At 40.5% G+C, this 13,619-nt stretch overlaps 1 protein-coding gene and 1 long non-coding RNA gene across 8 annotated transcripts in view; one reads left to right on the forward strand and one right to left on the reverse strand.

Moving 5' to 3' along the window:
• The first annotated feature begins 164 nt into the window (after positions 1-164).
• LOC111243793 (uncharacterized) overlaps positions 165-13,619 on the forward strand; it is a 162,216-nt gene continuing 148,761 nt past the window's right edge. The window contains exons 1-2 of one of the 7 annotated variants that reach the window (XM_022789895.2): positions 165-774; positions 913-1,068. The gene's annotated coding sequence lies outside the window, so the exon portion shown is untranslated. The remainder of the gene's footprint in view (positions 775-912; positions 1,069-13,619) is intronic. The other 6 variants (XM_086981471.1, XM_086981472.1, XM_086981473.1 and 3 more) reach the window with 6 other exon arrangements.
• On the reverse strand, positions 2,372-6,002 carry LOC111243796 (uncharacterized). The gene is made up of 3 exons (XR_002670614.2): positions 5,864-6,002; positions 3,916-4,177; positions 2,372-2,506 (listed from the first exon to the last, which is right to left on the reverse strand). It is a non-coding gene; the product is annotated as an uncharacterized LOC111243796 (long non-coding RNA).

Below are 13,619 nucleotides of genomic sequence, written 5' to 3' on the forward strand. Positions count from 1 at the left end.
CTTCAAAGGTGTCTGAGTGGAACGACCATGTTATATCGGTGGAAAGGGAATTGCGGAAAGATCCTGAAGGGAGGGCAAACGGCGTGCAGCCTGCCGGTATCGAGGATAACGAATGAGAGAGATAGTAGAGATCGTCCTTTTCTGTGTTTGTGTTATGAGGCCGTAGAGACTAGTTGTCAGAAGGTTGCGAGGCGAGGGCAGATCCGCGCGCAACGCCGTAGCGCTTAGCAACACATCGTCGCACTCGCTGTAGAGAATACGTGGTTTTGGACGGGCCTGAAGAGCTTTGGTGTTTGTCTTTGCCTTACTACTGCACATTGCATCGGTCCTTAAAAGTATCACGACTGAGTTTTTACAGATTTGGTGACATCCGGCATGGAAATATTGTTAGAATCAAAGCTTCAAGTACAGCAAAGTGGAATCGGTAGAGAAATACAAAAACCGTAAATGTGCAGGTTGCATAAATAAACGTAAGGTAGAAGAAATAAAAGTAAGACAGGAAAAGTGTTAATGTGAAGTTATAAAGATCCGGGTTCGACTACAAAAAGAGTTTTCGTTGTGGCCAAAAAAACAGTAGCGGCATGAGTTTTCTCGGAGTAGGTCATTGCTGAAGAGTAGCCGTAAGAGTTATGGTTGTAGCAGTGTTGAGGAATGATGTTCTATAAGACTGCCACATGCTCACAATGACAGATATATGTAATGATCTGATAGTGAGCAGGTTGTTTGGGCATATTTCTAAGTGGGAATATAAATGATACTGGCTATTGAAACGCGGTAAGCAAAAAAAGCATAAACAATGTGACACCTTTATTGTTTAGAAAGGATTGACGACCCGAACTGTAGAAGGACCTGAATCCCTGATAAATCTGAGAAGTATTTGACATCGTTGTAAAAAGGTCTATACTACAACAGGTGTTGGAGAAATGTTGATCGTTCGTAATTCGATGCGAAGCAGGACGAAGGAGACAACAAGATGCCCCCCGCCGACGTGAACAGCGATTCTAAAGACTAGGACCGAACTGGTCGGACACCACAAAAATAGACGACAAACGTCATTTACTACAATGTGTAAGTACACAGTACACAGTTTTCTTTTTTAGTGCAAAGGCACAATGAATAAATAGAATATGTTATTTTTCAATTACGCTGTAGGAACTATAGAGAGGTCCTTCGTTAAATCTCCTAGCACATTGTGCATTTAGCTTCATTGTAGTTAGTTTAATGTATGATTCTACTTATTTTCGAGGACAAAATGTGGCTTATAGAGATTACACTGATCTCCCACAACACACTCAGCCCTGCATGCCACTCTTTTTATAGGCGGTGAGTCAATGGCGATGAACTGTATGGCATCTAAATACAATTAGGGAAAGGCAAAGAGGAGCATGTTTGTTATACAAATGATATATTGAACACACATTGATTTTAATTAAAATAACCACTACGAGTCTGCTTGGGTTTGCCATTGCCATCTGTGAACAGCACAAGGGGCAACGTTAGTGAACATTAAACTGAAGGTACACATAACAGTACGATGCAAAGCTGCTCCGAAGACCTATCCTGAAATATTGAATTTCGTGATAACCAGCGTTGTTTGAGAAGATTCCCATACGATACAGGTAATACAGCGACTTGTCGAAAAGTAGATCTATTTGCACCAACTTGCTCGATTTTGTAAAACGCTAATTATCGAAGAGATTACCTGTCGTTATTGATTCTGGTTTTGATTGTCTCAAAAGTGATGACAAACACGTATGGAAGCACTTATTGAATGTCACTTATAGATTAGAAAACAGTGCCACTGATTTTACGATTCATAAACATAATTTAGAGCCGATACATCGATTGAACTATTCTAGAGCAAATATGACTGAGATAACAAAGGCCGTTCAGTTCCATGAAATGCGATTTTTTGTTAATGTAGTATTAAAACATTGAAAGAAAGAAAGACGTATAAAAATGCCACTGTCATACGCTATAGTTTTTCGACAATCTCTCGCCCAGAAAGAATTTTTCATGTATCTTGTAGCATGACTATCGGCGAAAAAGGGGCCTTTTTTTGGGTTTAAGGATTTTATTGAATTTACTGTGTGTACAGTTGTCGTACTTATTGTATGTAGCTCGGGCTTTATATTGGGCTCATATATAATTGTGATATAATACAGTGCAGTAACAATCCTAGGTGAAATCTTGAAGCTTTTACCCGGGTCGTATTAATATGACATAATCAGCTGTTTCATTCAAAAACCCATTTTCATTCAAAATAGCTTCAGAGCACTTGAAATGATTTTCATACAGCCAAACTACACTAGACCGTGGAAGTGATAATATAAGAAGCTTGGAAGGGCAGTGAACCATCAACAATACGAGTCGTGCTCGGGCCGTTGCCGTAATGCGTTTGTTCAGAGTCTTCTCGAACTGTATCTTCAGGATTCCTCCTAGATTCCTGCTATCTGCATCGAGACTTACAATGGTGCTTTCATCCACAACCCAGTCCATCCAACAGCTGAGAGGTACAAACATTTGTTAACGGAGATTGAAAGAGTATTTTAAAAGCGAGTTACTCACAATTCATAGATGATTACAGTCATAACGACGATTGTGATGACCATTAGTGCTACCGGCTTGAGATATGGCATAGCACACCGACATGTTTGCAGTAGCTTAAATAGTTTTTTAACACTGTGGTCTGGTCTGCAAAATTACCGTAAGTTGCCTTTTCGTAATAGTTGTTCTGTCAAAAATAGCCATTAATAAGCCTACCGATTAGTACTAAAAATCTAGCTCGCGGATTTGTCTGACCCAAATCTGCCACAGTCATAATGGTAATAATAAAAACAGCTGTTATGGGGGATCGAAATGCCAAAAGGGCTAGGATAAGCGCCGAATGTGCGCCAGAGGTAATGCTCCCTCTAAGGCAGGTTGCGAGAGACAGCAAATTTTAACGCAGAATGTAAGGGTTCGCCAGACAAATGCTTCACTTCCAACCAACGTGAGGCAATAGGATTTATGGAGGTACCGCAAATTTAACGACCAGTGAGTGCTATTGCAGCTTCTTTTGGACAGTGATAAAATTAATACCGAGATTGACAACATTCTAGCGCGCTGTGATTCTTATGAGAAATTTATTCACTTATTCGACCTCTGTTTCTGCCTAGAAATGTTTATTAAATCTAGTTAACGGGAGATTCCGAAATATTAAAAATACTTGTATTAAACCAATCTCTCCTATCTCTAGTTGTTCTATCCAGCGACGGCAGATGCCGACACGACATACTGAACGACAGATTTCCTTGCCAGCCTGTAACATCTGGACTTCCACTTAATATTTCGGAACGCACGAAACCTTGAAAGGTTTCCTTAGGACTTTCTTGAAACATGAACTATTATCATTCGTTCTGTTCCCCGTAGAAATCTTATATGATCATCTTAAGCAAAGAGCCTTTCAGTCGTATGTCATCGAATACGTCTTTGACCTAGCGCTCTGCCTTCAGGCTTGGAGGCGGACTCCGGGTCCTCGACGATGTTACCATCTACTGTGTAATTATTTCACACACTTACTACGTATATAATGTCACGCATTGAATGGTAGAGCCCATAGGGCCCGTCTATCAAATTTCCTCGCACCAACATTTTGATTCTATCTATGCGACCCAAATCGCCTTTTTAGAGTGATAGAATCGGGCTACTTGTTAAGTCTGTGAAATGAATTTAGTCAAAGCAACGCAGCATAGGCAACGAACTAAGCCCACGGGTCTGTCTAATGTACAATACTAAGCCTAGATTCGCGAATTCGTCTGAATACAAGGACCTTTTATTAACCACAGACTTAGCTGGTTACTTTAGGATCATATGATGTTAGTCCCAATCCGATACATGCTGACTTTCCTACATGGATAACTTTCCTGCACCTACCGCGCTACGTAATTTCCTCATGGGCTAGCGTACGACGACGATGCTGATCAATGTCCCATGCTACTACAACCGAGGTCCGGTGGTTGTAAAGCTGAGTTTAAAAGTCCGTTATGTTGCATAGACAGCTGCATAGACAGCTGTGTCCTCTCGTTTTCTCAGCTCAGCACTTGTGAGGAAACTCGGGATCGAGGAATCTTGTTCAGGGTAGACAATGCATCAAGCTACTGTGCATGCCGCCTGCGACCCTGCCCGACTGATGAATCTAGAATATAACGTCAAACACCGTTGTCCAGATCGCCTGCCATTACTGAACCTTTACAAGGTCGACAGCATAACCCATGTATATCTAAAGACTGCCTTAAAAATTGGTTAGACATTTGTATTATTGTTTATCCTGACCGGGAACTAACAAGCAAGCACGAAGGAACATATAATGCGCAAGAAGTAAAGTTTGTACGTTTATACGCTGGCCATTTCGAACTCCAGTTCTATTATTTCTTCGACAGTAGGGTTTGTGCAGTACGTTAAAAGATTATTTTAGAGTATCTAATAAGGGTGCTAGAGCATACTACTCGCAGAGTGCCATTATTTCGGAGGGACAAGCAATCAGTGCTGGAACGGGGTGTGATCTTTTAGCCGATGTGTCTTACAGGCACTGCACCAGGACGCCGGTTGGAAGGTATTGGTAAACTACTGAACACTGTAGTCTGCTAGGTTGGGTGTAGTTCGTATCGGATAATCGAGTCGGCTGACAGCAAAACCGGAAGGTGGCAGTCGGACTGTTGAAACATTTCAATGGAAGAAAGAAATCCAAGTGTCGCTAATAGATTAAGTAAGTCAGGACAGTGGAATTAGGGCAATATGATAGCGCAATTCGCACTTAAAAAAGTCAGGAGATTTCGAAGCGGAAGCTGTTCGTTGGCAAACCTTAGTTAGCTATAAGGTATGTTGGCATAATTGTCCCGCGCAGAAATACTGATGAAATAGGAGTTGAGCGCCAGGAACGCATTTTTATGCAACGAGCATAGCTTTAGGAGAACTTACTCCGTGCACACTGCTAGTAAAAACGAATCCTGAAGATCGCAAAAAGCAGTGCCTTTCCGATTTAGACGAAACTGCCTTGCAATCGTTGTAGATATAAAGTATGTATTCAGCCCGGTAACGTAGGACACGATAAATCACTCCTTGAGATTATTCTATATTCCGCCATATTACGAAGGATAATAGGGTTACGCGTCGGCGAGAATGGAGCAGTCTACGGTGGGGTGACATACCACGTCGAGGCAGAGGTATTACAGAATTCGATCCTCGGGCCTATTTTCGGGAACATTACGTTCAACGAGTTTACGCCTACCTTATGCTCTGGACTCTCACTCAATGGAGCACACAGGTGATCTTACGCTGATCATAGCCAGTCGGTCCTCCAGCAATTTCAACCTATTGCGAACGTGATCCTCACGGCACCGGCTTTTACCAAAGACAGTGCTGCTGAATAGGAAAAAGCGCCCGCCGACATCGAACTGGACAGCTATCAGGTCAGGTTATTAAAACAGGTACCTGGGTGTTATTCTTGATCAGGGACTGACTAGGACCCCGCACACCACGTGGCAAGCGAGCCGCCCAGACAGCGCTTCGCGAAGCGAAAGACCTTCGACGTTTGCTCTCTCGAACCATGAGAGCCTCAGGCGGGAGAAGACGCTTTCTGGTGTCCGTAGTAGACAGCATCATGCTATGCGCCATTTCTATAGAGAAATCGATGTGTAGGCTTCGGTACGAAATGCAGCGTTCGATAACTTTGAGCGTCTCGAGAAGAAACTGCACGTGACGTCAAGGTACCCGCTAGCCTATTGGCTTACGGGCTACAGGATTATCAAGGAATACCGCTAACTAATTAGTGAAAGCGTACCTTCTGCCTACGTAAGCTGCGTACAGGAAAAGTAAACAGTACCTAGCATATATTTACGTTCTGCGCGCCGTTTGACAAGGAACAGGGACGTCCGCGGTAAACACTTGGTTCCACCCAAGATCCAATCTGCGCCGAAATGGTAACTGACGATTACTCGTCAGTAATCGTGAAACAATGGCAGCGTTTGTCAAACATATATTACTCTCTACTAATCTATTCTAAACAATTCGTTTCTTTTAGAAAATCGATCCCCTAAAGTAGTCGGATTGATTTTTCCTAGATTTTTAGGGTTTCATCCTGGACAGAACTGCGTGCAAAGTGGAGACAATTCGATGAGCATACATTATAAAAAATTCCTTTTTTTCATACCCATAGAACGTAACGTTAGTTTAGATCACTTGTTTATTTTCTACAATTTTTGCTTACTTTAAATAGTTCTTTGTAAAAATTTTTTATAGATATCTATGAAAAAGTTGTAGAGGCTGAGGTGGGCTTTACTTTAAAGCGAATTTTATCGAATCTTTTTTACTTATAACGTAATAGCCCAGTACTTACACCTAGTTTTATGTAGGGAAGGGTTGTTTTTGATACTAACTGCAAGTTCAGGTCGAACTGAATTAAAATATCATGTGCGTTCGCATCTTACCTCGTCCGTTATTTCGGCGTGAAAATAGTCAAAACTCACTGAAAGGTTCATCTCGTTCTCATGACAGTGCAATGAAAGTGAGTTCTAAATCTTGAATAAGCGTCAATAGAAATCTGGTGGTGGCTGGTATGACTAACATTTTTTGGAACTTTTTTTCTAAGACATCTTGCGGGAAAGTACTATTTAATAACTCTATATTAATCATTAGGTCTCAATTAGCTGAGGAAGAATGCAACATATCTCGCAACAGGTAAAATGAATATTCGGCCAAAAATAGAAATTGGTAATTTTTCGGCTTGCGTGAAACTGGGATGATAATATTTTTGATTATATAGAGGTATTTTTTGGTACCGATCGTAAGCTGCCAATGAACTGAATCGAGATACAATACATGCTCATATGGTTTAATTCGCTGTTTTCGTGTAGAAAATGCCGCCTGAAAATGACATGATGGTCTATGCAAAAGGGGTGCTTTGTAACGCCTTTGTAAACGCATCCCGGCGAGCTGAAACATAATTTTTAGCTATACGTACATTCAATTTTTAAGTAAACATCACTAAGGCCCTTTTGGTCGTATCGGTTTGTTTCCTTAATGATGGTATGAAAATGCGTTTCACCGCGTAAGCCTGTTGCTGAAATGCATCAAAAATCAACATATCACAAGCGGGGCAGGGTGTGCTGAGCCCCCTAGCAAACATATTAGAACGTACTATCTATAGGACACGGGTTCGGTGCAGGGTAGCTACGGAATAACCGCGAATGTGCACTCAACCTATAATTTTCGTTAGCTTAGTTTGAACGAATCAGATTAAATAAATTAGCTGATAACACAACAGGCGGCGGACGAAGACCGCGGGTCCGTCTAGTTTATTACGAACGGTTTGCAACCGTCTATCTACTTGGCCCAAGTAGTAAAAGTCTAAACAGCTATAAACTGATTAGATTGGGCCTCGTCTTGGGAAGAACTGCGTGTAAGATGAATACTTTGTCCTTAAAGTCTAAGTTACCTTTGTCTGTAGAGTACAATGTTAACTTGGGCAAATTGCAAATAACCTTTGTGAATTTATATTGAATAGTTGTCTGTTTTTCAGGTTTTACCAAATGGCTGTAACACTAAATTTTGGAAAACTTTCAATGTTTCGCTTTCTGTTATTTTGCGGTCAATCGGTAAGGCTTATCCGAGTAATTGATAACTGATGAAATCTGATGATGGAAGCTATCTAGAATATATATGGTCCATATTTATCGGTCGGATGAATCCATTATTTAGGCGGTAAGGTATATCGAAATAAGCAAACCGCCTAAATTCCGCCTAAAGATTATAACACTATTCTAATTAGAGGGCGGGCATAATTATAGAAGAACAACAGGGCTGACATAAAAGGTTACTACTACATTCTAACAGGAGAGCGAAATTATTACGGCAAGATAGCCTGTCATCACTGAAACAAGGTAATAGAATGGCTGCATAAAACCAATGGATTATTCATCCTAAGTAAAAAAAACTGAATAGATCAAAGGAATAAGTGAACTACCTGGACAGACTGGTATGAAATAATGGGATCTAACGAGAATTACAACGATATAAAAATTGTAAAGGTAAGAACCCGCAACCGCATCATAGTTTGTTTGGCTAGATATATAGCACGTTCGTCTACGAAACACTGGCATAAGCATTTTTAGCATGGAGGTATATGTAAAAGGGGACTTCTCAGTAGAAGTCGGAAACTCTCTATGAGCTTTTTACATTACAGTCCTACATTTTAGTGATTAGGTCGAAAACGCTGTTTTAAGGATGAAAACATTGTGTTCGATGTAAGGGATTTATTTATGGCAGTAATTAATAGATTGACGTGATGAGCACAAACAACAATTGCGGCAATAATAGTCAATTACTGCTGAAACAGGGTATGGTTCGAACAATTGTACGCCCACAAAATGGTAACGGGTAAATGGGGCGGAATAGTTGCAGTGCCATTGTAGGTATTAGTGTATACTATTACTTGAGCTAGGTTGGATGTAACATTGACGAGTCAAATCGCTCAGGTTAACGGCAAAATAGGCGCGGAACGGAACTCACAAGTTCGCCTAGTCAATGATTAGTGAATAGGAATCAGTTTCCGTTCGGTTGCTTGCCTATAGCTACAAGCCTACCAGAGCCCTTCCGATAGTGAGTAGAATACAAAGAATGTATTTTGTTGCTTTTCATCAATACGAGGCTAGCAATAGCATTGTGGAGTGACTTAATTGAACCGATATGAAGTTATTTTTAAGTACCCATGCCTGTACCTTTCAAATTAACATGTGGGGTAAGGCGATACAAGGCAAGAGGAGAAGGGGCTAACCTGACCGACAAGCGTGATCCTTGATAGCTTGTCTGTTTGCTTGCCGGCGGGCATATATAGATAGGGCATAAATACCGAAGTGATTTACAGTGTTTCATGATTACGACTCTAGGCCGCTATATCGCCACCAGTAACCCAGTAAATATAATATTATATGTACGACTAGAAGCTTACAGCGAGATATTACTCCTGAAGGCTATTCTGAAGGTACACAGAGAGCGTATTATCACATCTAATGTTGGTATTGTAAGCAGTCGACTGCTCTTCTTCGCTAGGTATACTTTCACTAATGCGAACTTGACGTTGTCTGAACATTTTCGCACTAAGTAAGTGACGCTTATCGGCTACATTTACCGGATTCTGGTTGAAAAAACAAATTAAAGTACAAACTTGGGTGCTTCACACCCATTTGTAACTATATTTATATAGAAATGTAAACAAACACCTTGAAAAACGGCAATGGTAGCGCGTTTTTAAAAATAATTTGTCCTATAATAGAACGCGTGTTTCGAAACCAGAGCAAATACAGTTTTACTCTATGACTCATGTGAAAATCGGAACGCACGCGAACAAAAATAGGAAGAACCTTTATACGGTGTAGTATGCATACGCGCGTACTCTATGTAGGACAGAGAAAGAGGTACACAACTGGCATAACTTATAATGACCGATCAAATATTACACACGGTTTTCTTCTTTGCGTAAGAGAATAAGTATATTGAATGCGAAGAGCAAAATCAGCTGTATTCAAAGGGTAGTTCCCCAACATTAGCCGACTTCAAGTCAGGATCTTCCGTCGCTTAGTGATCGAAGTTCGTTATCGTAATCCATACCAACGCGGAGAAAGAACGCATTTATTATATGTCACAATTCAAACAACTCGTTTTTAGCTTGTCCCTTACGTATCTGCTTTTTAAGAGCGTAGGATGCATGCATTGATGAAGCCATATATTTTGGTGGTTTATATCATCTTTGACCGATCGATCGATCAATTACCGTAATGGCTGAACTTGCTAGGCGATCTTCTCGATATATTCTAATTTTCAAATACTATTGCTATTGCGACAAATAACAAAAAAAGGATTGAAAGAAATTATATGTGCCTTGCATACTTAAGGTTGTCTATAAAAGGGACATAGGCTTGCGGGGATTATGCTAAGCTGTCACAAGAAGTCAAAGGACTTTGAAATTGAATGACTGAACCACATGTCGTTAGTAACTAAATTTGACGGTAGTAACTAAATTTGACCGGTAAATATTCCAATTTTCTAAAAACTGTTGAGTAAACACTGATTGAATTTATTTGTAGTAAAATTAATTCAAAAGGAGAACATCCTTTAGTTTCGAAATGATTGCTTGGTGGTCAACTTTTTGTTCTTCGAAGGCCACAGCGCGGTGAGAATTTTTCGAAGACTGGTAAAAACACTACGTAAGGAGCATTCAACCGACAGCACAGTACGTGAATGGTACAAATGCTTCAAGGACGAAGATTAGAGTGTTGAAGGTCAGCCGGGTGACCAGATGTCGAGACCCAACGGACAAGAACGCACCGTTGCAACCTGCAAAGGTTTTTCGCGGAAACGGAGTGTGGGGTGTAAACGATCTGTCGGCCAAAACTAGCATTTCACATGTAACGTGTTACAAAATTATAGTCCAAATGCTAAAAATGGGTTCCTCGTAAAATGATTCTGGAAATGCGTGTGATGTAACCCACGAGAAACTTGCAAGACTCTAGTTCATAAAAAAAAACTTCCTATGGAGAATATGGTTGTCATAGACGAGGCATGGTTCAGTTACTGCTGCCAGCTGAAGAGGCACCAGGCAAGAGAATGGCATCGCTTAGTGGTAGCGGACGTAAAGTGATGTAGGTATTCGCATTGAACATCAGGGGCATTTAGTGCTTTGAGATTTCTGAATGAGACGGTGATGGGCAGTATGCTTACTATTTAGAATTTCTTAAGAGATTTACGGTTTGTTGACATGGTTATTTGGTAACAATGCCATGCCTCATCGCTGTGCTTCAACTATATGCCGGATTGGAGAGAAAGATATTGGCTTTATCCTGCTTATCTTTTTGATCTAAGTCCGCATAATTATGGGGCTTTTCATGCTTTAGAAGGGAAACTGGTGGTCAAGCACATATCTCTATAGATTTACCTTGAAAAAATATGATTAAACATAGTGCGTCGGGGGGCTAATGCTCGAGAGTACTAAAAATTTGAGAAATCGTATTATGTAATAGTATTATGACCTTAAGTTTTTTTTTTTTAACTCATAGAAGTCCTTCCTGTAACATGTTGAATAATTTTGGTTTAACAAGATTATACTTCATGTGGGAAAAAATGTGAAATGTGTCTAGCGGCGATACGACTATATTGCGTGTACAGTTACTCATTGCGTACGTAAGGATGCAGCTTTTCTATTAATGTGATTGTTTTTTTTTTGAATCAATTTTACCGGGAAGTGAGAATTATTTTGCCAAGGTTTCCTGTTCGCGTCGATTGTGTCGTTCGTCCTGTTCGTGTGATTGTGCGTGGGTTATTTTCCAGTTCGTCGAGCTTGGATTCGGACATCCAGACGCCATGAATATGCTAAAATCGTCTATCTATGGAAGAAGGCTATACTATAGTAGCGAACCATTTACCTTTAAAAGGTCAAGGTGCGTTCAATTACATGCAACAGAATACATGCCTGAATGCTTAACTGGATCTATCTACCTTGCTGTTGCCTATATATCAACTTATAGAATGGCGGTAGGAATGTGAGGGTAGCGTGGTAAAGCGAACCCGCATAAACAACCGCGTGTCGCGGCCAAATGGGTTCTCAACTGAAAAAAAACGTTCGAGATAATCCATTTGCCCTTAGAAAATAATAGCTAAGGAAGCTCTGAAAGGCAAACGTTAACAAAAAAAGGTGGCACACAAGGCATCCTAATACCTCTAGAAGGAAAACGTTCGCGCTGCATTCGTGTCGTTTCCTGTCCGTCTTTTTTGCTTCTGATTCAATCTTTGTCGAACTCTGCTTCATTCTCCCGTCGTGAAATCTTTGCCCTCTCCTTTTACGTGTTCTTCGTCTGTCCGTAGAGTCAACACAAATGAGGGAACAAAGCGTGCAAACTGGCTATACGACAACGCCTCCGCTCACCCTGGTTGAAATGTCCCATAGCGGGTGCGACGATTTACCTTCATTTGCACTGCGACCGCTCGCAAACGAACACTTAAACTACAGTGAAGGCGGAAACGCTTCGAGGGATTGGCAAAGAAGTAGAGCCGGAGTCACTGAAGGGGCCGAATTGAATGTGCTATTGACTCTTCATTGTATGTCCATATAAACTAGAAAAGCAACATGTTCAATTAGAAGCGATTCAAATAATCTCCAATCATGTGAGGCGTGTCTTCGGTGACTTGATAATGATAGGGCTGATATACCTAAGAATGCTTGTGGTGTGACGTATGGCAAGGATGCTAGTATTACGAAACTCGCTGGCATAAAAGCTGTAACAGGTTTAGGCCCTTGATAGCATAAAAAACAATTAAGTTACTTGTTAGTAAAGTTGAAACTACGTTCCTTAGTACACTGGATTCATATATCTGCGTAGTAATTGACGTTAATAAGGCAAATAAAACCGTAAGGAGCAAGCATATCATTTTTTTATGATACCTGACCCGATATATAAACCAACTTCAAGCCTCATAAATTCAGTAGCCGTACGGATCAACAACACCCGTATAAAAAGAACCATAAGTTCGACTCGGCAGGTGATACGAGGCAAGTGTTCTTTCTTCTGGTAGAGCTATTATATGAAGCGTAAGAGGCAATATGCATGAATTTTGACATAAAATCCGACGTTAAATCCGAGCTACGGAGTTACTGTGTACAGTCACGTCTAACAGATATTTTCTATGGGAAATATTTTCTGTGAATAGAAGACGCTTTCCACGGCATGTTTTCGTGTTTGATAATCCGGTTTTGTTTGTTACTAAGTGATGTAAAGACTTCGTTTGTCAAAGCTAAGATCTGATCAATGAGCCGTAAGTGCATTGACGCAACGATCTTAAAAGCGTGCGAGACTAAGAGAGACTACTAAAGAGTATAAGCAGGAAGATTTATCTGCTATGATTTCGTTCATTTATATAATGCATACAGTTTTCCAGTTGAAGATTCATTGGACGCTGCCGCAGCTAGAATGCTACGCACGAAACAAATATGACAGGGCGTATTGGGTGTGATTTGTAAGTCGCTATGAGCTTGCTGAAGAAAAACGCGGAAGAAAGTGAAGTTTTTTGAAGATCCAAGGCAAAATATTTCTAGTTCCGTAAAGCTATGGATACATATGTGACCAAATTAGAATTATCTTACAGGCGTATAGTAACGCACTGGAGACGAAAACATAAAAGCGCCCATTAAAAAAGCGATGGTTTCTCATTTTAGCAATTCTATATGACTTCGTAATAAGCCACCGCAAGGATCAAGTGACTAGTTGTCTTTATCGTTGTCAAGCTTCTACAAAGCAGGCTTTCTATTCTCGGAAACGACAACAAAAGTATCGGCTCTTCTACTTTAATTAGTATGAGTGGTTGGTTTTTTGATTTATCTAGTTGTCACGTCACTAAAGTCGACGTATATTCTGGTTCATTTCCACATAGGGACGCTAATTGCTCTTATCCTTTTATAGACATCCAGCGTTTGTTTCAGCATCATTACGCAATTTTGAAAATGTATTTTGGAAGAATGCACAGTCCAGGACCTCAGGACTAAGCGTATTTTTTTAAAGGTAAAAGGCGACCACTTTTTTTTTAATATGAAT

The sequence above is a fragment of the Varroa destructor genome, unplaced genomic scaffold, assembly GCF_002443255.2.
Source record: "Varroa destructor unplaced genomic scaffold, Vdes_3.0 BEIS01000002.1, whole genome shotgun sequence".
Lineage (NCBI taxonomy): Eukaryota > Metazoa > Arthropoda > Arachnida > Mesostigmata > Varroidae > Varroa > Varroa destructor.